The sequence below is a fragment of the Lichenostomus cassidix genome, chromosome W, assembly GCF_008360975.1.
Source record: "Lichenostomus cassidix isolate B80296 chromosome W, HeHo_3.0, whole genome shotgun sequence".
In the NCBI taxonomy this organism is placed as follows: Eukaryota; Metazoa; Chordata; class Aves; order Passeriformes; family Meliphagidae; genus Lichenostomus; species Lichenostomus cassidix.
Genome location: NC_139510.1, coordinates 11,578,164 through 11,604,517, shown reverse-complemented (window position 1 = coordinate 11,604,517; position 26,354 = coordinate 11,578,164). Strand labels below are relative to the sequence as shown.

General features: G+C 44.1%; 2 long non-coding RNA genes across 3 annotated transcripts in view; both read left to right on the top strand.

The window, feature by feature from the left end:
• The window catches only part of LOC146425501 (uncharacterized), a 191,808-nt gene extending 185,311 nt beyond the window's left edge, over window positions 1-6,497 (top strand). The window contains exons 2-3 of one of the 2 annotated variants that reach the window (XR_014846526.1): window positions 5,221-5,664; window positions 5,773-6,497. This is a non-coding gene — a long non-coding RNA (uncharacterized LOC146425501). The other variant, XR_014846525.1, reaches the window with a different exon arrangement.
• The window catches only part of LOC146425500 (uncharacterized), an 865,580-nt gene extending 841,424 nt beyond the window's left edge, over window positions 1-24,156 (top strand). Inside the window, exon 3 of the long non-coding RNA XR_014846533.1 lies at window positions 24,020-24,156. This is a non-coding gene — a long non-coding RNA (uncharacterized LOC146425500). The remainder of the gene's footprint in view (window positions 1-24,019) is intronic.
• The last annotated feature ends 2,198 nt before the right edge of the window (window positions 24,157-26,354 follow it).

Sequence of the window (26,354 nt, the reverse complement as noted above, 5' to 3'; positions counted from 1 at the left end):
CCATTGGCCTTCTTGGCCACCCGGGCACACTGCTAGGTCATGTTCAGCTGGCTGTCAACCAGCATCCCTAGGTCTTTTTCTACCAGGCAGCTTTCCAGCCAGTTTTCCCCAAGCCTGTATCATTCCATGGGGTTGTTGTGACCCAACTACAGACCCAGCACTTTGCCTTGTTGAATCTCATACAATCGGCCTTGGCCCATCAATCAGCCTATCTACATACATTCCTCTGTAGAGCCTTCCTACTCTGCAGCAGATCAACATTCCCATCCAAATTTTTTATCCAGCAGAATATGCCCATCCAAGCCATGAGCAGCCAGTTTCTCCAAGTAAAACCAGCTGTTTTCATACAAGCACATCCTTTTCCAATATATACAAGTAGGTTTTCAAGGGTTTTATCAGGATATATTTCAAACTGACAAACATTTTGTTCAGTGTCAAGACAAATGTCTTGGGCCTTAATGGTATTACTTTCGCAAATAAATCCCTGTTGTTTCTGTACAAGACAGGTAAAGAAAAAGCCGTGCATGCAAGCAAAGCAAAACAAGGAATTAATTCCCTGCTTCCCATGGGCAGGCAGGTGTTTAGCCATCTCTAGGAAAGCAGGGCTTCATCACATGTAGCGGTCACTTGGGAAGACAAACTCCATCACTCCAAATGTCTTCCCCTTCCTCTTCCTTCCCTCCCCTCTTTATATACTGAGCATGACATCATATGGTCTGGAATAACCCTTTGGTCAGTTTGGGTTAGCTGTCCTGGCTATCCCCTCCAACCTTCTTGCACACCCCCAGCCTACTTGCTGGTGGGGTTGTGTGAGAAGCAGAAAGGGCCTTATTAAGTATGGTATCAAGACAGTCCGTAATTGCTCTCTGTAGTTTTCTGGGTTGTATTTTGAAAAATTATAAGTTTGGAGGTAACCCAATGACTAAAGATAAAATGAAGAGATATTGTAGGGTTAGGGTTATGGTGACCACCATATAAATCAGAGGATGGGGAACATGTTATTGCAGTTTAATATTATCTTGCAGTTGATGTTGCTTTGTCACTGACTTGGTAAATGGGATGAGGTTTTTATGATGATGCTTTTATGACATTGTATAGAGATGCAGGTATTCAAAAAAAGTGTAAATTGGGGGAGAGTATGCTGATGCCATATATTGAGGAGAAGGAGGTGTAAAGCAAGGGATTGTATGTTGCAGAGGGGATGAACCTGAAGATGTGCAAATCTTAGTTTCCTCCTTTTCATCCCTATGTAACATCAAGGTGGGGACAGATAAGGAGAATAGAGATCAAAATAGAGCATATGGGAAGTGTCTATTGTGGGCTGGTCTCGGAGGCATACTCTGCTAGTGATACAGACACCTTTAAGAGAAATAGTGGGGGCAGAGGGTCTGCCAGTGTTTTTACTGATACCAAAATCAGCTAAAAAACAAACTTTCTAACACAATTTGAAGAAGGAAGTTTGAAGAAACTTTCTAACAAATTGAAGCAGGAAGACCAAGGGGTATTTAAGGCCAAACATGAAGCAAGCAAATGTCTTGACCCTACCTCTTCTTGGAATTTCTTTCTGAACCCCACTGGAACCCAGGAGTTGGTAGCTATATGTGTGCCTTTCTATATATTTTCTGTCTTTGTTTCTTCTTCTAATTCCCTCTCTTTGGAATTTTTGAGTAATTTCAAATGGGCTTAAAGTTTTCTAAGTTGAATGGGCTAAGTTAATGCTTTGGGAAGTGTTGCTTGAATGCTGCTCTAAACCTTTTGCCAAAGTCCTCTGATTTTCTATAGTTGCCAGTAAAGTTCTTTTTGTTGTTTTGACCTCTTGAGAATATCTAGTTGGTATTTCTCCTGTGCATCTAACTCAGAGTATGTGAACAACCGTAAGCCCTTTTAAGCATCTCATTGAGCAAGGTTGTTTGGGGCCTTACACTCCCAACATTGTGTGAGAACATATCCAACAATTACATTTAATATTTTAGCTATTTTGATCTTTAAATTTTCATAAGAATTTTAATGACTAATCCCTTGGTGAAACTCTAAAGGTGTCTTTGGCGAACAAAGATTTTGGTTCGCTGTCAAGATACAGATATAAGTAATATTTTAGTTATAAGGTTACTCATTCTCTTTCCTCACTCTTTTTTGGGTTGGGGACAATAATTCCATGTTCCATGGAGCTGGAGCCTTTTTGATTCTAGAATAATGCACCCAATGTCCTTTACTGTTCAACTTTACTGTGGTAGATGTGGTTAACAATATTTGGTAGGGTACTTTCCACTTTGGTTGGAGAGGTGCTGGGTCCCAGTCCTTAAGGTACACCCGGTCTCTTGGTTGCAATTTGTGCACTGGTGTGTCTAGTCCTGTCGGTCTGGTGACGACAACTGCCCATTATAAATCCTGCAATATTTTACCTAAAGATATGAGGTAGTTATTGAGGTCTACCCCACCTTTACCATGCTCATCCTGTGGAATATGTGGAGTTTGATAGGGGCAACCATATAGCAGCTCATAGGGGCTTAATTTTTCTGTGCACCTAGGTTGGATCCTAATTCTCAACAAAGCAATTGGGAGGGCTTGTATCCAAGTCAACGAGGTTTCTTGACAGATTTTATTGAGTTGCAGCTTAAGAGTATAATTCATCCTTTTTACCTTTCCACTAGCTTGTGGCTGGTATGGAGTATAAGTCTCACTAAATTTTCAAGGCCTTGCTAATTTTTTCCACTATTTTTGCTAGAAAATGAGACCCTCTGTCTGATGACATTATCAGAGGAACTCCAAAGCACATAATTATTTGATTTAGCAATATTTTTAGCACTTCTTTTGCCATGTTTGTGTGACAGGGAAATGCTTCAGGCCACCCAGAAAAGGTATCCACTAAAATGAAAAGATATTTATAGCTCTCTTTATGTGGAAATTATTTGCCAATAATCTCCCAGTGAATTACCAGATTTCATAGCCCCTATTACCACTTTATTTCCAGTATTTGGGTTATTTCTTTTACATGTGCCACACTTTTGAGTCTTTAAATATACTATTTCTGTCATCTTGGAGCTACTTACTGTCTTTCTTAAGTGTTTCAACAATTTCTCTGCACTCCAATATGTAGACTGGTGCTATTTCTCTCATAATTGCCTCAGGAACTATTACTTGTCCAGTAGGGGTGACTGCCCATCCACTGGGGTGAAATCTTGCTTCTAATATTTCAATTAACTGACAATATTTTGCACTTTATTCTGGCTTAATATATGGTAGACTAATCTCTTGTTGCAGAACCAAAACGTGGATGCCTTTTTCCACAGCCTCTTTAAGCTGCCCTGTCAGCTAAGTAATTTCTGTATTTTGGCCCTATTTTATTTGTCTGGTGTGCTCTATAGTGCATAATTGCAAATTCGTCTGGTTTTTGTACTGCTTCTAATAAGTGTAATATTTTTGTCCCATGTTTGATTGTTGTACCTTGTGCTGATAACAATCCTGTCTCTCCAGATTGCTCTGTGGCCACGCACTATGCCAAAAGCATACTTAGAATTAGCCCAGATATTTACTTTCTTTTGCTTAGTTCCAATGCCCAGGTGAGAGAAACCAGTTCAGCCTTCTGTGCTGAAACATCTGACGTGAGAGCCTTAGATTTAATTACCTTGTTTAGGGTAGTTACTGTGTATCCTGACATGCATTTTCTGTTGCGAACAAAGCTACTTCCATCCATGTATAGTTCCCAATATGGATCCTCTATTGGGATGTCCTTTAAATCTGGTCAGCTGGAATAAACTTCTTTGATTGTAGGCAGTCATGTTCTGGAGTACTTTCTATTTCAATGGCTGACAGAAACATGGAAGGATTAACAATAGAGGTGGCTTTGAGGGTAATGTTGTCCTGTTCCATTAGTACCACTTAGTACTTAAGCATTCAGCTGGGAGACAGCCAGTGGCCCCCCTTTTGTTCCAAGACTCTTTGTACCATATGTGGTACATAGACCCTCATGCTTTGTCCCAGAGTCAATTTACAAGTTTCCTGAATCAACAGCACCATAGCTGTGACTGTTTGCAAACAGCTCGGCAATCTTTGGCTCACATTATTGAGCTATTGAGAATAATATGCAACAGCTCACCTCTAGTCCCCTAGAAATTGTGCTAGAACTCCCAAGGTGATATTTTGTCTCACATAAGTGAATAATTCAAAAGATCTCATGAGATCTGGCAAGCCTAAAGCCAGAGCTCTCATTAGTGCTTTCTTAAGTTGTTTGAATGCAGCTTGGGTATCATCAGTCCATATAATAAAATCCTTGTGGGTGGTTTTTAAAAGTCCATACAAAGGGTGGATTAGTAATCTGTAATTACTGATCCACAAGTGACACCACCCAACCATTCTGAAAAAGGCACACAATTCTCTCACAGTTTGTGATTCCGGAAGCCAGCAGATAGCCTCTTCACTTTCTGTGCTTAGTTTCCTTTGACCTCAGAGAATTTCAAAACCCAGAAAGGTCGCAGTCTTCTTCATCACTTGCACCTTTCTCCCTCAATACCTTGTACCATTTAATCCTAAAAAGTTTAACAATTCAACAGTTAGGTCTTGGCATTGTTCTTTAGTTTTGGTGGCTATCAAGTTATCATCAACATATTGTAACAGAGCCTCTTGCAGATTAAAGGTCTTCCATTCCTCTAATTCCTTTGCCAGTTGATTCCCAAAAATTCTGGGTCTATTTTTAAATCCTTGTGGCAGTACAGTCCAAGTCAATTTGGTCTTTCTTCCTGTCTGTGGATTTTCCCACTCAAATGCAAATAGTTTCTGGCTGTTGCGGCATAGAAGTATGCAGTAAAAGGCATCCTTTAAATCTATTAAACCATTCCAAATTCTTTTTTAGTGTGGTTAAGAGTGTGTATGGGTTATTGTCGTGTTTTGACCCTGGCTGGATGCCAGGCACCCATAAATGCTGCTTGCTCACTCCCCCCTGCAGCTGGACAGAGGAGAGAAAACAACAAAGAGTTCGTGGGTTGAGATAAGGACCATGAGAAATCACTCACCAACTACCATCACAGGCAAAACTGGCTCAACTTAGAGATACTAAGTGAATTTATTACTAAAAAAATCAGAGCAGGATAATGAGAAGTAAAATAAGTCCTTAAAAACACCTTTTTCCCCCCCGAAACCCTCCCTCTTTCCCACCAACAGTGCAGGGAGACAGGGAGGGGGGTTTTGGTCAGTTCATCACCTGTGGCTTCTCTCGCTGCTCAGGGAGAAGAGCCATTCCCCTGCTGCACCGTGAGGTCCCTCCCACGGGAAACAGTTCTCTGAGAACTTCTCTGATATGGCACCATCTCATGAGCAACAGTCCTCCCAAAACGTGAGGCCATCTCATGGGCAGCAGTACCCCTCAAACAGCTGCAGCATGGGTCCCTCATCCACGGGGTGCAGTCCTTCAAGGACAGGCTGCTCCTCCTTGGAAGCAGGGCCCCTCTCTCCACAGGTCTCCCACAGGATCACAGCCTCCTCCAGGCATCTACCCACTCTGGTGTGGGGCTCCTCCTCCACGGGCTGTGAGTGGATCTCTGCATCCCCCGTGGATCCCATGGGCTGCAGGGGGACAGCTGCTTCACCATGGTCTTAACCACAGCCTGCAGAGGAATCTTGGCTCTGGTGCCTGGAGCACCTCCTCCCCATCCTTCTCCACTAACCTTGGTGTCTCCATTGTTTTCTCTCACATATTGTCACTCTGCTCTTCTCTAGTCATAATTAAACCTGCCCCACAAACTTTGTTTTGATTTCTTCTTAAATATGTTATCACAGAGGTGTTACCACCATCTTTAATTTGCCCAGCCTTGGCCAGCGGCACATCCATCCTCAGCCATCAGGGATTGGCTCTGCCGGACATGGTGGTAGCTTTTAGCAGATTCTCACAGAAGCCACCTCTGTGGCCCCACCGCTACCGAGAACCAGGCCGTGCAAAACCAATACAGTTGGCTACCACTGGGTGTATGTCTTCTACTATTTTGTTAAGTGCTCTGAACTCCTGTACTTACCAATAATCTTTACCATTAGCCTTTTTGACTGGAAAAATTTGAGTATTATATCTAGACTCACACTTCACCAATAACCCATACCTTAAACATTTGTTCATGACAGGTAATAAGCCTTTTTGGCTTTCCAATTTTAAAGGATATTGTTTTTTGTCTTACTGGCCCTGCTTCTGATTTTAGTTTGATTCTTACAGGCTCTGCTCTTTTTGATCATCCAGGGATCTCACTGGCCCACACAATAGGGATTACTCAGTTAAATTACTCAGCTAAAGCCCTCTGCAGCCTCAAACCTTCCTCCAAAATTTCCTCCTCCCTCTATTGGGAGCCATCTGGGGTGCCAGAAATGATTGGTTGAAAACCAAAATTTCTAACACAATTTGAAGTATTAAAAAGCAGGCGTTCTTTATTCTCAGCATGCTGGACTCCTGATGTATATCTCCTCTATTTGGGGTGTGTCGTGAAACTTTACAACAGGGTATTTATTCCATCATGATAATACATATTCATTACAGCATACTTCTTAGCTAATACATGAACATCACTTTTCCTAGAACTAATTTGCATGCATCTGCCTCTTACTGGAAGTCCTTTTATGGTCCTAGAGGGTCATCTAAAGGGGTCTCTGGTGACCATACTCACTGAGTGTCCCGAATGTTGCAGATGATCTTGCTTTGAACTTCTCTTAGGGCATGCGCTGTTGCTTCTTGTTTACATAGCTTTGCCACAAAAGCCACTATATTCCTCATTATCTGTTTATCCACCGATTCTGGCTATATTTAGCATCCTGTGTGTCTACTTTTACATCTATTTTGCTAGTTAGTCTTTAAGCTCTATTTAGCAACTTCAAGGGGAACTGAAAATTTCTATTCTCTCTGTTGTCTGTCAGTACATGACTCCTTTATTACTTTGGAATTTGTTTAATTGGAAGCAATCTGTTGGCTTGAACCAAGAGAATCCTGAAGGAACATAACAGCTTTTGGAAACTGTCACGCTGAATCATAACCCTAATATGGGGTTTATGCAGGCTAGATTGAATACCCTTTTTACTGCAGAGGAAAGAGAAATAGACAAGAGGATCTTGATCAGTATTTGCCTTTGAAAAAAGATCTAGGGTGGGATCCAAATATGGGAATCAATAAAGCTAAGATGAAACAGTATCAACAGTTGATATTATATGTTATACAGCATGGGGTCTCTAAGCAGAAAAATCTGTCCAAGCCCATCAGCTTTCTATGAGAGACTATGTGAAGTAGCTTAGAAATGGATGGTTCTAAACCCAGAAGATGAGGCAAATTAAAAAAAAAAAATGTTTAATATGTTGTTTATAGGACAATAATCTCAGGACATAAGTAAAAAGTTGCAGAAAGTCGAGATTAACATGATGCTGAAGGATTCTGACAATGAATGAAGGGGACTGGGGGGAAATATCAAGGTATCCCCAGCTCATCCCCTGGTTCCAGTAAAGCTGGGGAATGAAACAATAGATTTTTGCTAGATAGGGGAGCCAAACATTCAGTAGTAAGTCACTGTAAGGGCCTGCTAAGTAAAGTTACAATATCAATTGTGGGGCAACTGGAAAAAGAACTTCTCAGACATTTCTATAACCTATGGAATGTACAGTTGGAGGCACTACATGAACTCATGAGTTTCTATATATGACAGAATGTCCCCTTCCCTTGCTAGGACAAGATTTATTATGGAAGTTAAAGGCTTGAATAGCTGTTTCATAAAACTGTACAGCTATGCATCCCACAAGCAAAGACATGGAAGCCTCGAATCTGTTTACCAATGAACCAGACTGGAGGAACCTGAGGTGCAGTTCTGGATGTGGTAATTCCTCTGGTATGGGCTTCAAAGAAACCAGGTAAAGCAAAGAACATGGCTCTACTTAAAGTAGAACTCAAAACAGGAGCAAACCTTGTGAGGATAAATCAGACTGGAAGCGTGTAAAGTATTGTAGCCTTTGATGGACTGTTTAGAGAGTGTCAATCTGAATTTAATCCACGATATTGGGAAAAAATACATATTTGACTGTTTTGGACTTAAAAGAGGCTTTCTTTTGTATCCTCATAGATAAACAAAGCTAAACAATTTTGCCTTTGAATGGAAGAATTCCACAACAGGAAGAAAGTTGCACCTGTTGGACTGTGCTCCTTCAAGTATTCAGAAACAGCTTTACTCTGTTTGGTAATGCATTGGCAAAAGAATTGGAACAATGGCGAGGTAACAATAACAATGTAGCTCTGTTGCAATATGCAGATGAAAGAAAGAAGATCCACTGGCAAAAATATTGGAATGTTGAAAAAATTCAGAAGGTTGGTGGATAACTGAATCAACAAGTTCTCACAGCCACTAAAATTATGGAAGCCCTTTTCAAGAAGTTATGTCAAGAAACTCACATGGGAACTGATGCTATAAGTAGTATCAAAAGACATGCTATAGGACCAAAGACGCAATTCCATGTGAATATAATAAGAAGAGGATGTACAATTTGCTGTGTAAATAATCCTAAAATAAAAAGGAAGCCCCCTATGGGAGAGGTAAAAAGAGGAATAACTTCAGGGTAATGCTTGCAAATAGATTTCTCTGAGTTACCTAAATGTGGATGCTCTAAGCATCTGCTTGTTTTAGTGGATACATTTTCAGGATGGCCAGAGGCTTTCCCATGCCAAAACAATTGAGATAGAGAAGTTATTAAAATTCTACTTAAAGAAATAATCCCTAGATTTGGGATCCCTGAGGGTTTTTACTCAGATAATAGACCCCGTTTTGTTTCAGAAGTAGTTCAGGGGCTGTCAAAATTTCTCCAAATAAGAGGGAATTTGCATATACTTTGGAGACTGCAGTCAAGCTTCAAGATAGAATGAATCAGACTCTTGAGGCAAATTGCATAATTATTTCAGGAAACACAACTTAGATGGGTAGAAGTTTTGCCTATTGCTTTGACGAGAATTAAGATAACCCCATGAGTTAGGAAAGGAGTAAGCCCTTTTGAAGTGTTATATGGAAAACCATATCTTATTAGTGACAAAATGACCAAATGCACTTAAAGGGGAAGGGATAATGAGAAATCATTTGTTATCTCAGGTATTATCCTCCCTACACAGGTACCTTAATCAGCAGGCTCCACTCCCTTTGGCTCTCCAGTACACAATTTCACGCCTGGAGACTGTTTATGTTTGAACCTGGAAGGATACATCGTTGAACTAGAGGTGGAAAGGACCTTATTTAGTGCACTTGCACCACTGTTAAGGTAGAGGGAATTGGTTCTTGGATCCACTTTTCTTGTGTGAAGAGGGCTCCCTTGGATAACCACTGGACATGTATACCCCACTGGAACCTTTGAAACTGAGTGAAATCAAGACCTTTCAATTAATGAATTCCACTTGGGAGTTTATATTTTCTTATGCTGAACTTGATTGTCCACAGGGATTGTTGTCAATGTTTTGTTTTATATTGGCATTGTTGCCAGTGATAATAATTTTAATCTATAAAATATTGATTTTTTCATAGTTAATAAAAATATTGATGAGGCATTTGTTGAAATTTTAATCTTAATTTGTATTGTGAAAACGGAATATGATCAAATCCTGCACCTTATACAGTCCTTTGGAAAAATTAAAAATTTTATGCAAATTATAGCTTGTTTACTCCTCCCCAAATTGGCCACAAGTCCTGTACTTTAGGGAGTATTAACTACAGATTTAGAAATTGTGTGGCAAAATATGTGGAAACATGTAAATGGCCACAATACTACTCAGTGCAATGAGAAAGGGAAGTATAGACTGCAATGGACTCCATCTAACGCTAACAACATTGTGAAATGCAACATTTCAAAACCCAAGACCCTTTGGTGAAGGGAAGTAATTACCTAATACCCCTTAGGGATACCAGATAAACTCCATTGGTTGGATGCCTCGTATATCAAACTGAGACTTGAAGAAAACAGGTTTTTTTAACAAGTCTCAAAGGGGAGATTTTGTTGAAATGAAGTACCATGAGAAGGTGTGTTGGTTTTCCTTAGCCCAGAACATCAGCAAAATAATTTTAGCATCTAAGAGGAATTTAAACTCTTCAAAAGCTGTTGTGGTAGGCCTGAAGAAGTGGCTGAAGGGTTGGGAGAAAACGTACACCTGTATTCATGAGTTAGTTTTGCTTAGCCCAGCTTTTGCTAGTGACTGGGGTAGGGTACAAAGATGGTTCCTGTGTGTCCTGTGTGAAGGTTCTGGAAGTTTTTCACCATGTCCAGTAGAGCCAATCTCTGATGGCTCTGAAGATGATGGACATGCTGCTGGCCAAGTCTGGGCCAATTAGAGATGTTAGTTATGCCTCTGTGAAAACACATTTAAGAAGAAATCAAAACAATGTGAGCACCCACTTCTTTTTAGCTAGAGGAGGAGGAGGAGGTGAAAATATGTGAGGGAAAACAACATGGAGACACCAAGGTCAGTGGAGAAGGTAGGGAAGGAGGTGCTCCAGGCACCGGAGCTGAAAACTCTCTGCCAGCTGTGGTGAAGATCATGGGGGGAGCAGGTGGTCCCCTGCAGCCCATGGAGTCCACAGGGGTGCAGAGATCCACCCACAGCCTGTGGGGAGGTGCCCACACCAGAGGAGCAGGTGGATGCCTGGAGGAGGCTGTTATCCAATGGGTGTCCCGGTAGAGAAAAAGGCCTTGTCTTGCTCCCAAGATGGAAGCAGCCTGGCCTCGGCTCAGAAGTCTGCACTCTATGGACAAAAACTCATGTGCAGCAGATTCAGGCGGGTGCTGCTCGTCAGATTGGACCCACACCAAAGAAGTTCACAGAGCACTGTCTCCCGTGGGAGGGACCCCATGGCTAAGTAGAGGACTACTCTCCCTGATGGACTGACCAAAGAGAAAATCCCATACCCTACTCCCCCCTCCCAGCCGTGCTGTTGGTTGGAATGAGGGAGGGGGGATGAGCAGAGAAACAGTGTTGGTAATAGAAGAATTGTGGTGATGAATTGTTGCGGTTTAATAGGATATTATAGCAGACCTTACCTGAGAGCGTCTCTGCCCAGCCCAGTTCAGTGCCTTAGTGCACCAAACTCTCCCTCCGAGGGCCGGACACTGTGCTCTCACCGACCCGGGAGCTATAAGGCTAGCTCTGGTTTCATCTGCTTCCACAACCGGCGGTGGTAAAGGAAGGGAGGAGGGTCTACGCACGGTGTCCATGGAAGATTTTATTCACATGGCTGCACCAGAGGCCAAAGACCTCCCAGAGGCAGAGATGCCTCATGGGCAAAGACCTCGCATGCACAGACACGCGCACAGACATCCCTGGTGCATAGACCATGTGCATAGACAACAACATGGGGGAGGGTGAGGAGTTTTCTAGGGAGACAGGGGGGCAGGGACAGCACATTGGCCCAATGATCTCTGGGCACAGGGGCGGTACATGGGCGGAGCTAGGTCAGCCTTTGGCTACCATGTTGCTATTCATGCCCCAAACTCCAGAGTAATCTGGACACAGCCATCATAACTCCCACTGGTGGTTATGGCTTAAACAGTGGGGCAGGAGGACAAAGGGAGGAAGCAAGCAAACAAGCACACCATCACAAGCCAGAGATGAGTTTGTGGCCATATATGCCAGGTAATGTCACAGGACGCTGACCAGCCCCAGTGTCAGGCTGTGCTTCATGCTGCATATTGAGCAACTCTTTTGCTAAAGCTTTCGAAAACAAATCCAGGGTGAAAAGCTGCTGGTTAAGCAACTAGCAGGGATTCTTTTTGATCTCCAGAGGAGCTGCTGTTTCAAGTTCATATCATAGAATCATAGCTCAGAGAAGGGTTTTTATAGATTTAGCTATGGTTGTGGTGCTAGGTCAAGGCTTTCCTTGCTGGAACTCAATCACAGGGTAGCTTTCACTGTGCTGAATACCTCTTGAGTGCAAAGGCCAGGTAGTAGCAAGAGGAAAAGCTAGTATAATTTGTAGTGTTTTCTTCAAAAGCTTTTCCTCAGCTTTTACAGAATGCACTGATGCCTTAATGTGACAGATCCTATTTTTAATGCTAACAGCTCCTTTCCGGAATCACAGAATGGTTGGGGTTTGACAGGACCTCTGGAGATCATCTAGTCCAACCCCCTTGCTAAAGCAGGTTCATCCTACTGTTGTCTGGAAAATAAGCAAGAAAAAGAGCTTTTAGGATTTGATATTTAGATTGGATAAATTAAGCTGCTTTACAAGGTCCAGTGAACAGGAGTATGTACTGTCTCATTGTGGCTTTATTGCAGATTTGCCATCTGGCTAATTATGTTACCAAATGTCCAAAATATCCGAATGAGTCTCTCCAACACTACAGTTGTGTTTAAAAGGGCATCATTTATTCAGGCCTGAAGGTGCATGCAGGAGATTCTAACCTTACATGGACCCGTAATTCTACAAGTTTGTTGCTTATATAGTCGCTACATGCATATTGCAATTTGCCCATTACCATAAATCCCACCCCAAGTTCCCAGAGATTCAATCCTTTGTTTTGTCTATCACTGCATTCTTGGGCCAGATGTCTTCTTATCTCCCAACTGTCCTTGCTGAAAACAGCTTTCACATGCCTTGTTTCTCTACTAAAAGTTTCACAGGCACAGTAAAAATTGAATTAATCCTTTTGGGATCAATTATCCAGTGGATGGAGGGAGGCATATGCGATGGTTTCTTTGCTGCCTGTAGGCCTCTGACAAGTTTGGGTAAGCAGGAATACATCAGGGCTTGCAAGGTAAAGTCTTCCTGTTTACTGCTGGTTTGGCATAGCTGTACAAAGGAATCAAAAATTGTGTTTTGAGCCACTTCAAAAACATGTGCATAGGACTTGATGTGTAGGCAGTGTGTGTCTGATCTGTGGCCACCAGCTAAGCTTATCATACCTGCTCATGTTATCTGCTATAGCCCCTTTGCCTGCATTGCTGTTTGCAGCTGGTAAATTGCTTCCACCCATCTGGCCTTGCCTTGAGGAAAGGTTCTTCCCTGATTAAGGGAAAAATTGCACCCAAGCTCCATCCACTGTGGTCTGCTGGAAGGGAGGAGTTTTAAAAAGAAAATATTTCTTCTCCAAATTGTTTGAATTTATGCTATGACATTTTCTCTACAAGAGAACTCTTAAAAAAGGGACAAACCTGGACAATTGGTGGTGGTGATGCCTGAAACAGGCTACCTGAAACAGAGGCCAAAACAATTAGGTGTATGAAAAGCGGACAAAGTTATTCAAGGCCTTCAAGGTATATTTGGGCAAGCAAAGTCCCCCTTGGGGACTACACCCAAAATGGACGCCAGGTCATGAGCTCTTCACCTTTTATAAGTTTTGTCTTATTAGCATATTGGTCCCCAATTCTCCAATCACACCTTCAGGCGATGATATTGATCGCCCCCGGCCCTGCTTCCCCTTTCCACCGTTGTTTATATATTTTCAGGCCCTAGGGTAACGAATATGTCCTTGAATCTCTATCCAGAGAGCTTTGTTTTGGTTAAATGTGTTGAGAACAGAGGTTTTCAGCATTCTGTAAGAGCACAGAACTACACCAAGTTACAGATACATAAAGAGGAAAAAAAATCCCAAAATTATTAAGGTATCATTCCCCCCTTTAGAGGCCTGACAAGGCATTTACCTTGTCAGGTCTCTATCCTAAATACCCATTAATAGTATACATTTAACAGCAATATATTTCAAACAAGAGTAAGTGTCTAACAGTAATGTTTTATACAGCCAGCTATTACATGAAAATTTTGATTACAACTATTATGAACAGTTTTAATTCCAGGCCGGTTTGGTAAACATGATGTGAGAGTGTGGAAGAAATACTTAAGGCTTAGTACACTATATTTTTTAATGCTATCTGATGTAAAATTTGAGCTTTGGATGCACTTTGGACTCAAATCACATGCAAATCCTGGTTCAAACCCTGGGCCATGGTTACCAATCGTGTAGATAACAAGCACAGAAAAAAACCTTTGAATCACATGATCATCCCTGTTTGCATCAGTCTCTATTTTCAGTTGCTTCAGGAGCAGAAGCCTTTTTAACACGGGAGTAGTGAATCCAAGGTCCTTTGCCAGTGACTTTAATGGCAGTATAGGTAGTCATCAGGACTTGGAATGGTCCTTTCCACTTGGCCTGTAAAGGATCACTGTCCTACCACTTAACATAGACCCAGTGTCCAAGTTTAAAAGGATGTGCAGGTGTGTCCAGTCCTATGGGCCTGGATGACACAACATAATTCTGGAGTTTCTGCAAAGTGGAGCTCAGAACCATTAGATATCTTTGCAAATCAAGCTTCCCCCTCATATGAATTTCTTCCAGAACACTGGAACATGCGGGATTTGATGTGGCCTGCCATACAATATTTCATAGGGACTGATGTTATCCCTTCACCTCGGTTGTATGCAGATCCTTAGTAAAGCTATAGCCAAGGCTTGAACCCATGTCATGGATGTCTCTTGACAAATTTTGCTAATCTGGGTCTTGAGAGTTCCATTCATATGCTCGACTTTGCCACTTGCTTGGGGTCTATATGGTGAATGCAGAGCCCAATTAATTCCCAGAATCTTGCTGATTTCTCTCACCACTGTTGCAACAAAATGTGGTCCCCTATCTGATGACATTCCCAAAGGAACTCCAAACCTTGGAATTATGATTGAGCAAAACTTTCACCACCTCCCTTGCTGTATCGGAACGAGAGGAGTAAGCTTCAGGCCAGCCACTGAATGCATCAACCAATACCAATATGTATTTGTATCCCTCTTTGTGTGGTAACTCAGCAAAATCTACCTGCCAGTAATCTCCAGGAAGATCCCCTGTTTTTGTTACTCCTAACACAACTCTTTTCCTTGTATCAGGGTTGTTCTTACAGCAGATTTCACATTTGCTTATGACTGATTGTGCAATGTCAGCCATTCCCTTTCCTATTACTACCTTTTCCAGATGTTTTAAAAGGTTTTCGACTCCAAAATGCGTGCTTTCATGTTCTCTCTGAGCTATCTCCTGGAGGATCAGGGATGGGACTGCAACCTGGTTCACTGGTGTAACAACCCATACACTTTCTGTGATCTCAGCTTTGAGGAACTTAATTAACCTGTGGTCTGCCTGATCATACTTTGGGGTGAACCCTGACAGATCAACCTCTTTTTGTGGTATTACTGCAATAATGACTTTTTTCTGCAATCCCTCTTGCTGTCTCATCAGCAAAGCAATTTCCTAGTTCTGGAGTGGTTTTCCCTTTGTGGTGGCCCATACAATGCATGATAGCTACTTCTGTAGGTTTCTTGATGCTCTCCGAGAGGGTAAGGATGTGCTCAGCATGTTTGATTTCATTACCTTGAGCATTCAACAGTCCTCTTAGTTTCCAGATGGCTCCATGGGCATGGACAACACTAAATGCATATTTCAAATCAGTCCATATATTTACTTTCTTTCCTTCACTGATGTCTAGGGCCCTTGTGAGCAGAATCAACTCAGCTTTCTGTGATGACATAGCTGAAGGCAAGGCTTTTGCCTCAATTACTTCATCTTTGGTGGTTACTGCATAGCCTGTCATCCTCTTACCCTTTTTCATGAAGCTGCTGCCATCCGTTAATAGTTCCCAATCTGGATTTTCTAGTGGGATGTCTCTCAGGTCCCGTCTGCTGGAATAGACCTTCTCGATTGTCTGCAGTCATGCTCAGGCACATCATCAATCAAGGTGGCGGACAGAAACATAGCAGGGTTAACAACAGAAGTTGTTTTCAGGGTTACATCATCCTGTTCCAACAATACAGATTGGTAGTTAAGCATTCTGCTAGGAGATAGCCAGCGTCCCCCTTTTGTTCCAGTACGGATATCACTGTGTGGGGTACATACACGACGATGTGCTGCCCATGCGTGAATTTATGGGCCTCCTGTATCAGGATGACAGTAGGCACCACAGCTTTCAAACACCCAGGCCACCCTTGACTAACGTTGTCTAGCTGTTTTGAAAAATAGACCACAGCTATTTGTTGGTCTCCAAGGTGCTGTGCCAGTACCCCCAGAGCAACATTCTGTCACTCATATGTAAAAAGTTCAAAAGGCTTAGTCAAGTCCAGCAGCCCCAGAGCTGGGGCTGACATCAAGGAATGTTTCAGCTGTTTGAATGCAGCCGTTGCACTCTCTGTCCATATAATGATTCCCTTTTCAGCTGCTTTAAGGGCCCCATACAGAGCTTTAACCAGTAACCCATAGTTCGCGACCCAGAGTCTGCACCAGCCTTCTATTCCGAGGAAGGCTTGCATCTCTCTCACGGTGTCAGGCTGTGGAAGGCGGCAGATGACATCCTTCCATTCTTTGCTGAGTTGTCGATGGCCACAGAAAATTTCCAGCCCCAAGTAAACCACTGTTTCCTTGGCGACCTGTGCTTTTTCTTTTGAGACATGATAACCGCTTGATCCCAGATAGTTTAAAAGACTTACAGTGAGTTGGATGCAGTCATCTTGCATTTTGGCTGCAATTAAGATGTCATCAACATATTGAAGAACTTCTCCCCCTGGTTCTTACTTCCTCCAGTCATCTAGTTCCTTTGACAGCTGGTGGCCGAATATAGTTGGGCTGTTCTTGAATCCCTGGGGCAAGACTGTCCAGGCGAGTTGCATCTTCCTTCCTGTTTCAAGGTTTTCCCACTTAAAGGCAAAGAGTTCCTGACTATCTTTGTGGATTGGAATACAGAAGAAGGCATCCTTGAGATCTAAAACTGTGAACCACCCTAGTTCATTTGTCAGTATGGTCAAAAGAGTGTAGGGGTTTGATACAACTGAATGTATGTCTTCTGTGATCTTGGTAATTGCCCTTAAATCCTGCACTAATCTATAACTTTTGCCATCAGCTTTCTTTGCCGGCAGGATGGGCATGTTGTACTTGGATTCACATTCCACCAACAACCCAAATTTAAGGAACTTTTCAATTATAGGTGCTAGTCCTCTATGGCTTTTTAATTTTAAAGGGTATGTTTTTTGTCTCACCTGTGTTGCTCCTGGTTTTAAGTGCAATACTCACTGGTTCCGCTCGTTTGGATCTTCCTGGAACATCACTGGCCCACACTAATGGATTTACAGTATTTTCAATTTCAGTGGGTATTTCACCACCTTTCTCCTGTATGAAAAGTGCAGCAACTTCGCCAAATTTATACTCAGGAATTATGACTTGTACGCCCCATCCTTTTTTAATTTTAATTTCAGCCTCCAATTTCTCTAGTCAATCCCTCCCAAACAATGGTTTGGGGAAGTTAGGCATATAAAGAAATTGATGAGTTACCCAGTTGTCTTGGTTTGAAAGACAGGTGTCTGCCAAGAGAGGTTGAACCCTCCCTTAGGACAGAGAATGTGATTTTTCCCCTCCCTCCGAATTATTTAATTTTGAAAATCAAGGGCTTTCAGGCAAAGGTATGGGAGAAAGGAATATCAGTTCTTGACTAGTATCTATAAACAAGCAATAACAATAATAGCAACCACAACTAGAACCAGAAACCAATAGCAGATGACTTGTGAGCTGCCGTCTTTTCCCGTGTGGTGTAATCACGGTCGCAAGCAGCAGGGGCGCTGTTGAGCACCCGGCCGGGCAGGGCAGGTGCGATGACTCCCGAGCGGCTGCAGGTGGCGCTGTGGCGCAGGGTCAGGTCAGCCTCAGGCAGCTGGTAATGGCGGGCAGGCTGAAAAGTATGCAGGGCAGCAAAGCAGCTTGGAGCAGCGAAAAAGCAGGGCAGCAAGGGCAGGCACTGGCTTTCTCCTGGTTAGCTAGCGAGGTAGCAAGGATTTCTGCAGTCACAGCAGACGCCGCGGTCTCGTGCGGCAGAGGGCGGGGGCAGGCGGCAGAGGCAGCCAGACTCTCCTGGCAGCTACTGTGAGGGAACGCAGCCCGGGGAAGCGCGCACTTCTCAGTGGGAAAAAGGTTGAATCAAAGCTCACCCAGCCAGGAGGAGAAAACAGAGCACAGTTGGATTTTTCTGTGGTCGCAGCCAGAGGCAAGGAGCAGCCTCTCCTCTCGGTGTCCAAAGGAGGAGAGCCACTTCCAATAGACAGCTCCTTCCTTCTCCTGCCCTGCCCAGCATACCCCTTTCTTTCTTACAAAAGACTTGATGGCTCTAAATCACCCAGCGATTTGTTGCTTAGTAACAGGAATGGGAAGAAATTCTAAATGTACCCAACCTCTGACAGCAGTGCTTCCCCAGTTTGAATTTTAAAGGTTTGAAGAAAGGCCGTGTTTCAGTTACCCCTGTAGCTCCAATGACTTTTACAGTATCTTGACTTAATTTCCCTTCTAAAGTATTTAGCACAGAATACGCTGCCCCAGAATCCACCAAAAATTCAACATTGTCTTTCCCCAGCTTAGCTATAACCAAAGGCTCTGCTGGGGGAGAAGCCTTCGGTCCCCTTCATTCCACATCTGATCCTGATCCCAAATCTGATCCGGATTCTGATCCCGGTTCCACAGCCAGTTGGGGGACTGAGGATTTCTTTTTTGACATGGGACAGTCCTTCTTCCAATGTCCCTTTTCCTTACAAAAGGCACATTGATCTTTGTAAGGAGAAGGAGAGGTGCTCTTGGATGACTTCTCCTGGCTACTTTTCTTACTGGATTGTTTAACTTTGCCACTAGGACCTTTGTCTCGATATACTTTCCAAACTACATTTAACAACCTGCTCAGGTCATGTTCCCCGTCTAGCTTCTGCAGATTTCTCCTTATGTCACTGCTAGCTTTGCCCACAAATAGGAGACATAGATGTGCTCTTCCATCACTTGAATCAGGATCTAGGTTCGTGTATTTGATTGCAGCTTCTCTTAGCCTATTTAGAAATTCAGTGGGGGATTAATCTAGATCTTATCTCATACAACTTTTACAAATTTAAAGCCTTTGGGACACCATGTCTTAACCCATATACTATGAGATTCTGGAATTATTGTAGCTTAGCACATGGTCCAGAACATTTGGGTTCCAGCGTGGATCTTCCGTTGGGAAGATTTCAGCATTGGTGCCCTGAAGCGTTCCACTTGCTATCTGTGCATCTACAGAAGCTTTAATAGCCTTATCAATAGCCATCTCTCTTTCAATGGGATCGAGCAGTGTTTCCATCATTGCTCTCAAGTCACTCCAGTCCGGGTTTTGGGTGGAAATTGCCCTCTGCACTAAGTTAGAGACTCTGGATTTTCTTTATGCTTCCCAACAGTGGTTTTCCACTGTTCTAATCCTACAAGAGAGTATGGGACCTTTATATATACAGGTCCCTGGTTTCCAGCAGCCTGTCTCAGGGGGGCTTGTTAAATAGGCTCTTCCTTCTTTTTATGTCTCATTCTCTTAGCTATGGGGATACGTTCTCTCATGGCCTTTTTTTCTGTTTTACCCCTCTGTCGGGGTTTGACCCTGACTAAACGCCAGGCACCTCAACTCTCTCTTGCTATGATTCGCCCCAATCGAGCCCAGAGACACTTCAGAGACCAAGTCAGAGAAGTGGGTATTTGCTTTATTCGGTGCACCGGATGTGTGGGGATTGTTTCCACCAAACACACACACCTCAGTACCCCAAAGACACAGTGTTATAGGTAAAATCATGAATATTCATTACATTCTTCAGGATAGGAGTGGTTATACAAATCATTTCTCGGAAGTCATTAATATCATTAGCATGTGCACCACGCATGCTCCGTATATCCTGGTGGTCTTTGGAGACCCCCAAAGCCCCCTCCAAGGTGACGGTCCTTCATGGGATGATTCAGCAGTTTCTGTGCTGGTTTCAAATGCATGCTTAGCCGATAAGCCATCAGGCCAGAGCTGTTACCTACAATTTGAATTTGAATTAAGAGTTCAGCCTTCAGCCCTGGAAGCCACAGACAGGCGCCTGTGCTGGTGGAAGGGGGGGGCAAAACCTCAGAGAATCTTTCTCAGCTACAGAAAAAAACTATAAAAATACACACCAATCTCATGAGTCAAATGAGATAGGACACTGGTTGGTAGGAGGACACACCGAAAAAGAAAAAAGGGCAAGCAGGCTTCACTTAAAGTTGCAAAAAAGTAATTTAATTACCTAACAAAATTAGAAAATAAATGCAAGGCAAAAATAAACTTTCCATACAGTTTTTGTTCACTCCCCCCCCCCTCTTACGAACTTATAGCATTCACCCCCTTTCCTTCTTTATAATCATCAAGCCCGGGTAGGAAGGCAGGGTGTGGGGTCTTTTCTCAGTTCACAGAGCAGATTCATAAATCTATTCATCACTACAATTCTTCTACTACAAATACTCTTTATCTCTACTTGTTTCTCTTTTTCTCTTCAGACAGTTTTTCTGCTCGCACCCCCACCTTCTTAAGAAGCAGTCTCTGCGCTCACCCCCCTTCCCTCTTTCCAAACCAGCAACACAGACAAAGGGCAAGGTGAGAGGGGTGCTCTAGTCAGCCCAATCAGGGAGAAGGGTTTTCTACTTAGCCACGGGGTCTTTCCCACGAGAGACAGTCCTCTGAGAACTTCTTTGGCATAGGTCTAATCTCACAAGCAACATCCCGCCTGAATCCTGCTGCAACGTGAGTTCTTTTGTCTATAGGTTGCTGTGCAGACTCTCCCAAGCCGAGGCCAGGCTGCTTCCATGCCAGGAGCAAGGCCTTTCTCTTCCTTGCAAGGCCTTTGCAGTTTTAACTCTTAGATGAGACTCCCACTGGTTCACAGTCATTTCCAAGCATCCACCTGCTCCTCTGGAATGGGCTGTGGGTGGATTTCTGCATCCTTATGGACTCCATGGGCTGCAGAGGGAACCTCCTGCTCCCCCATGGCTTTCACCGTGGCTAGCAGAGAGTTTTCATTTCCGGCACCTGGAGCACCTCCTCCCTCACCTTCTTCACTGACTTTGGCCGTCTCCTTGCTGTTTTCCCTCTACATATTTTTACCTCCACCTCCTCCTCCTCCTCTAGCTACAAAGAAGTGAAAGAAGTGCGTGCCTGCTTTGTTTTGATTTCTTCTTAAATATGTTTTCACAGAAGCGTAACCAGCACCTCCAATTGGCCTAAACTTGGCTGGCAGCATGTCCATCACTTTCAGAGCCATCAGAGATTGGCTCTGCTGGACTTGATGTAAAAACTTCCAGAACTTTCACTCAAGACACACAGGAGCCATCTTTGTGCCACTCTCCACTCCTCAGACACTTTCCCAGTGAGAAAGTTGTGGTCAAATAGAAAACCCAAATCTATTTGCACTTCAACCATTCTTGTTTCTTTGAGCTTTTGCCCCTTCCACCAGCACGGCGCCCGTCAGTTCTGGCCTTGTGGATTCCCTTAATCTTATCAAGTTAAAAGGGGGCAAAAGGAATCCTTTTGCCATTGAGCACAAGAAATCACTAGTAATATTAATGACTTATGAGAAGTAATTTGTATAACCACTCCTATCCTGGGGAATGTAATGAATATTCATGAATTTTACCTATAACACTGTGCCTTTGGAGGTACTGGTGTGTGTGTTTGGTGGAAACAATTCCTCACACATCCGGTGCACCGAATAAAGCAAATACCCACTTCTCTGACTTGGTCTCTGAAGTGTCTCTGAGCTCGATTGGGGCGAATCACCAGGCCTACCACAACAGCTTTTGAGGCATCCAAATTTCTCCTAGATGTTAAAAATACTTTACTGATGTTTTAGGCCAATCAAAACCACCACACCCTCTTTCGTCTAGTTGTTGTTTCCTGATCTTCTTCTTCAGAGTTATCTGAACTAGCACTACTGTCGGTTTCTGTTGAATCTGTCATTTGAGAGCCGGCCGGGCGAGTGCTGCGGGCCCAGGCTGGCCGGGCAGCCCCAGTCCCGCCAGCTCCACTTGCTCCGCTGTCTCAGTTCGCGACGTCATCTCCTGAGCCCGTTCCGAAGCGAACGGTGTCGGCATGGAGACTACGCCGCGAGCTGCCGCCTGCGAGAGTGACAGGGAATCCGCCCCCGGTCTGCTCCACCACTTGCGGGACGGTCGACGGCAAAGACCTGTCCCCAACCGCCTGGCCCCGCACCCAGGGGCGGTGCAGTCGGCGGTACCTGCCCCCAGCCGCCCGGCCCCATCCCCGGTACAATCTCCGGGGACGGGGCCGTAGGTCGTAAGCCAGGTACCCCCATCCCCCCGGATCCGGAAAAAACCGGAGGAGGGGATGGAGGGGAGGGCGGGAGCGGGGGCCAAAGCGAGCTCAATATGTCTGACTTCACCGGAGTCCCTGCCTGCCCCGCAGGGGTTAGCGGGCGCTCAGAGGTATCCCCCTCCTCCTTTAACGGCGGCGGTGCCGCCGAGGCCCCCCCACTCGTAGCGACCCCCGAGGGGGGCTGCAGGGGGGGCGGGGAAGGTGGGGGCGGACCCGACACAACTGCGGACCCAGTTCCCGACCCAGGAGCCGCCGAGGTCCCACCCCCGCTCGCAACTGTTCCCGAGGGAGGCCGCTGGCGGGGAGGGGGCAGCGGGGCCGAACTGGGCACAGGCCCGGGTCCAGCTCTCAACGCGGGGGCTAGCAAATCCATCTCTACCTCTTTTCTCAGGGCTAAAAGGAGTCTTTTACTGCTTATCCTCTTTCTTTTTCCTCTTTAAAACCATTATATAATGTCCTGTCTCGGATCTTTGTAACGTTTCACCACATGATAGAAGTCTAAACAGCTTTGCATATTGTACCTCAATCCAATAATTGTCTTTGTGCAGGCAAGCCATCAGATTTGATATCAATTTGTCATCTAAACTGGCAAATCTAGGCCATGTCTGCTTTTCCTCCAGTTTATAGGTTGGCCAGACCCGTTCTGATAGTCTGATCAGTTCTGGTTTTCTAAGAACAGTACCTTTACCAGCCAGAGTCCACCAGTTTTTCAGTACTAGCTCTAATGGGGAATTCTTAGGAATTGGGATTGAACCCTCACGTGAGAAGTTACACCCCATATCCATCTTTATAAACAAGAAAAATCACAGAAATACACAAACAAGAAAAAACAAACACGGGATACCAACCCGTTACCTCCTGTGCAGCAGCATAGAACTTAATTCACTATGCCACAGGCTGGCCCTAGACCAAGTTTTGCCACTGCAGTGCTATCTCCGAGCCTGCAGCATGGAGCTTAACTCACCACGCCATCCGCTGGCCCGAGGCCAAAGCTTGCAGTTGCAGTGCTAAAACCTGTTGTGGAGAAGGGCGTGTCCCCTTTAACACGCACCAAACAAATTATTGGAGATCTCCTCACCACAAAAAACCGCTTTTATAAGTCTAATCACGTGCTTCTGTGTTGGGTCCTTGGTCTCTGATGCCTTCCAGGCCGCCACCGCCCCTGGAGTTGTGCCGGCAGAGAGTGATGGCTAGGTGTTGATTTGGCCCCAGAGGGGTTTGCAGAGACCTTCCTGTCCCATATTGGGGTGCCAACTGATGCCTGAAACAGGCTACCTGAAACAGAGGCCAAAACAATTAGGTGTATAAAAAGCGGACAAAGTTATTCAAGGCCTTTGATAGAAACAAATTCACAAGCCGGCATTTTTAGGAATATAATATTGAACATTTATTAGGAGAACAAAGACTTACAGCCGGGCGGGAGTGGCTAGTTTGCCTTATTCTCAGTCCCGCGCCTTATTCATTTTAATGTGCGCTTAAGTACTTTCTGTAACTGTTACATATTCATTAAGTCCAAAAAAAAAAAATTTACACTTCAGTCATTCTTCCTTCTTTGCTCTATGCTCCTGTCTGCCAGGCCGTAGCCCATCTTGGTCTTCTGGTTTGTTTCAGGGTTGAAGGCTGAAGTCTTCTATACCCCTAATTCACTTGTGGCTGACACTCTTCCCAGGGAGGTGTGACTGTAGATCACAGATGTCCTGGGATGCATGAGGTCTGTTTCTTTTTCTTCCTTCAGGGTGTCTTGATCTCTGGCTTTGTGGCTGTGGTGGTTTTGATTGGCTCAAAACATGTCCTATCTCACTCAACTAGTGAAATTAGTGTGTGTTTTTACAGGTTTCTTTTTCTTTCCCCTCTCCTGCATGTCTGCAGCAAGAGAGAGCAGAAGTGCCTGGCATTTAGTCAGAGCCAAGCCCCGACATTTTTTGGTGGCCCGTACGGGGAAAGAGTCATGAGTATTTTGAAATAAAGACACTGACTGGGAGAAATAATGGGCAAACAAGTATTAAGTTCTGTTGTAAAGTAGAATGGTAGTAAAGTATTTGTGTTGTAATTGTAGTAGAAGTCCTAAAGGGAAATTTATTCTATGTAGCATGTTAATTTTAATAATTCTTAAACATGTGTTTCGCCGAAGCGAGGGGTGGAATGTGATGGTTTTGATTGGCCCAAAACATCAGCAAGGTATTTTTAACATCTAAAGGAAATTTAAAACCCTCAGAAGCTGTTGTGGTGGGCTTGGGGAAGTGTCTGAGGGGTGGGGAGTAGCACAAAGATAGCTCCTGTGTGTCCTGAGTGAAAGTTCTAGAAGTTTTTCATCAAGTCTAGCAGAGCCAATCTCTGATGGCTCTGAAAGTGATGGACATGCTGCCGACCAAGTTTGGGCCAATTAGAGGTGCTAGTTACTCCTCTGTGAAAACATATTTGAGAAAAAATCGAAACAAAGTAGTCACGCACTTCTTTGTAGAGTACTTAGAAGAAGAGGAGGAGGTGGAGGTAAAAATATGTGAAGGGAAAACAACATGGAGACACCAAAGTCAGTGAAAAAGGTGGGGGAGGAGGTGCTTCAGGTGCCAGAGCTGAAAACCCTCTGCTAGCTGTGGTGAAGACCATGGGGGGAGCAGGAGGTCCCCCTGTGTGGCTAGCACAGGTTTTTCCCGTGAGAAATTTTCTTGTGTTTTATAAATAAAGATAAAGTTTGGATGTTGTTGGAACAGTGTCCCAGAACTTGGGCAGTGCAGGCCTGGCCAATCAGGCCTGGTGGAAGGCTTCTGACTGACCAATCTGGGTGACTTTTGAGAACTCTATATATGTGATGAAATCAAAACAATAAAGGTCATTCCTTCTTGCCACTGAGAACTGATGCTTTCATTACTCTGCTAGCTGCTCAACAGCGACACCCCTGCAGCCCATGGAATCCACAAGGATGCAGAAATCCACCCACAGCCCACGCCAGAGGAGCAGGTGGATGCCTGGAGGAAGCTGTGAACCAGTTGGAGTCTCATCTAAAGAGTTAAAGCTGCAAAGGCCTTGCAAGGGAGAGAAAGGCCTTGCTCCTGGGATGGAAGCAGCCCAGCCTCAGCTTGAGAGAGTCTGCACCTTATGGACAAAAGAACTCATGTTGCAGCAGAATTCAGGCAGGATGTTGCTCGTGAGATTGGACCCACGCCAAAGAAGTTCCCAGAGGACTGTCTCTCGTAGGAGGGACCCCATGGCTAAGTAGAGGACCCCCTCTCCCTGATGGACTGACCAGAGAACAAACCCCTTACCCTGCCCCCTGCCCATGCTGTTGGTTTGGAAAGAGAGAAGGGGGTGTGAGCAGAGAGACTGTTTCTTAAGAGAGAAAGGGTGAGAGCAGAGAAACTGTCTGGAGAGAGAGAGAGATAAGTAAAAATAGAGTATTTGTAGTAGAAGAATTGAAGTGATGAATAGATTTATGGACCTGCTCTGTGGACTGAGAAAATACCCTACACCCTGCCCCCCTACCCAAGCTGTTGGTTAAAAAGAGGAAAGGGGGTGAATAAAAAATGAGTTTGTAAGAGGAAGAGAGGTGAGTGAACAAAATAGTGTATAAAAAGTTTATTGTTACCTCTCATTTATCCTCCGACTCAGTTAGGTAATTAAATCACTTTGCAACTAAGTTTAGAGCATGTCTGCCCTTTCTTCCATGCGTCCTCCTACCAGTGTCCTATCTCACTTAACTCATGAAATTAGTGTGTATTTTTACAGGTTTTTTCTTTCCCCTCTCCTGCATGTCTGCAGCAAAAAAGAGAAGTGCATAGCATTTAGTCAGAGTCAAACCCCGACAGTGGCTTATCAGTTCAAAAGACATCTATTACTATGTATTTCTTACCACATTTCTAGCATATTCCAACTATTACATAGCTAATAATTCACTCTAACGTTGTTTCTACTTAACTATATTTTATCTAAGTGCTACTTTACACAGTACCTTATCACTTATAAATGCTAAATTCATATATGCGAAAGCCAACATTCACTATCCACTCATTTATCACACCTTCAAAGTATATTTGGGCAAGCAAAGTCCCCCTCGAGGACTACACCCAAAATGGGCGCCAGGTCACGAGCTCTTCATCTTTTATAAGTTTTTTCTTATTAGCATATTGGTCCCTAATTCTCCAATCACACCTTCAGGTGATGATACTGACTGCCCCAGGCCCTGCTTCCCCTTTCCACTGTTGTTTACGTATTTTTAGGCCCTAGGGTAACGAATATG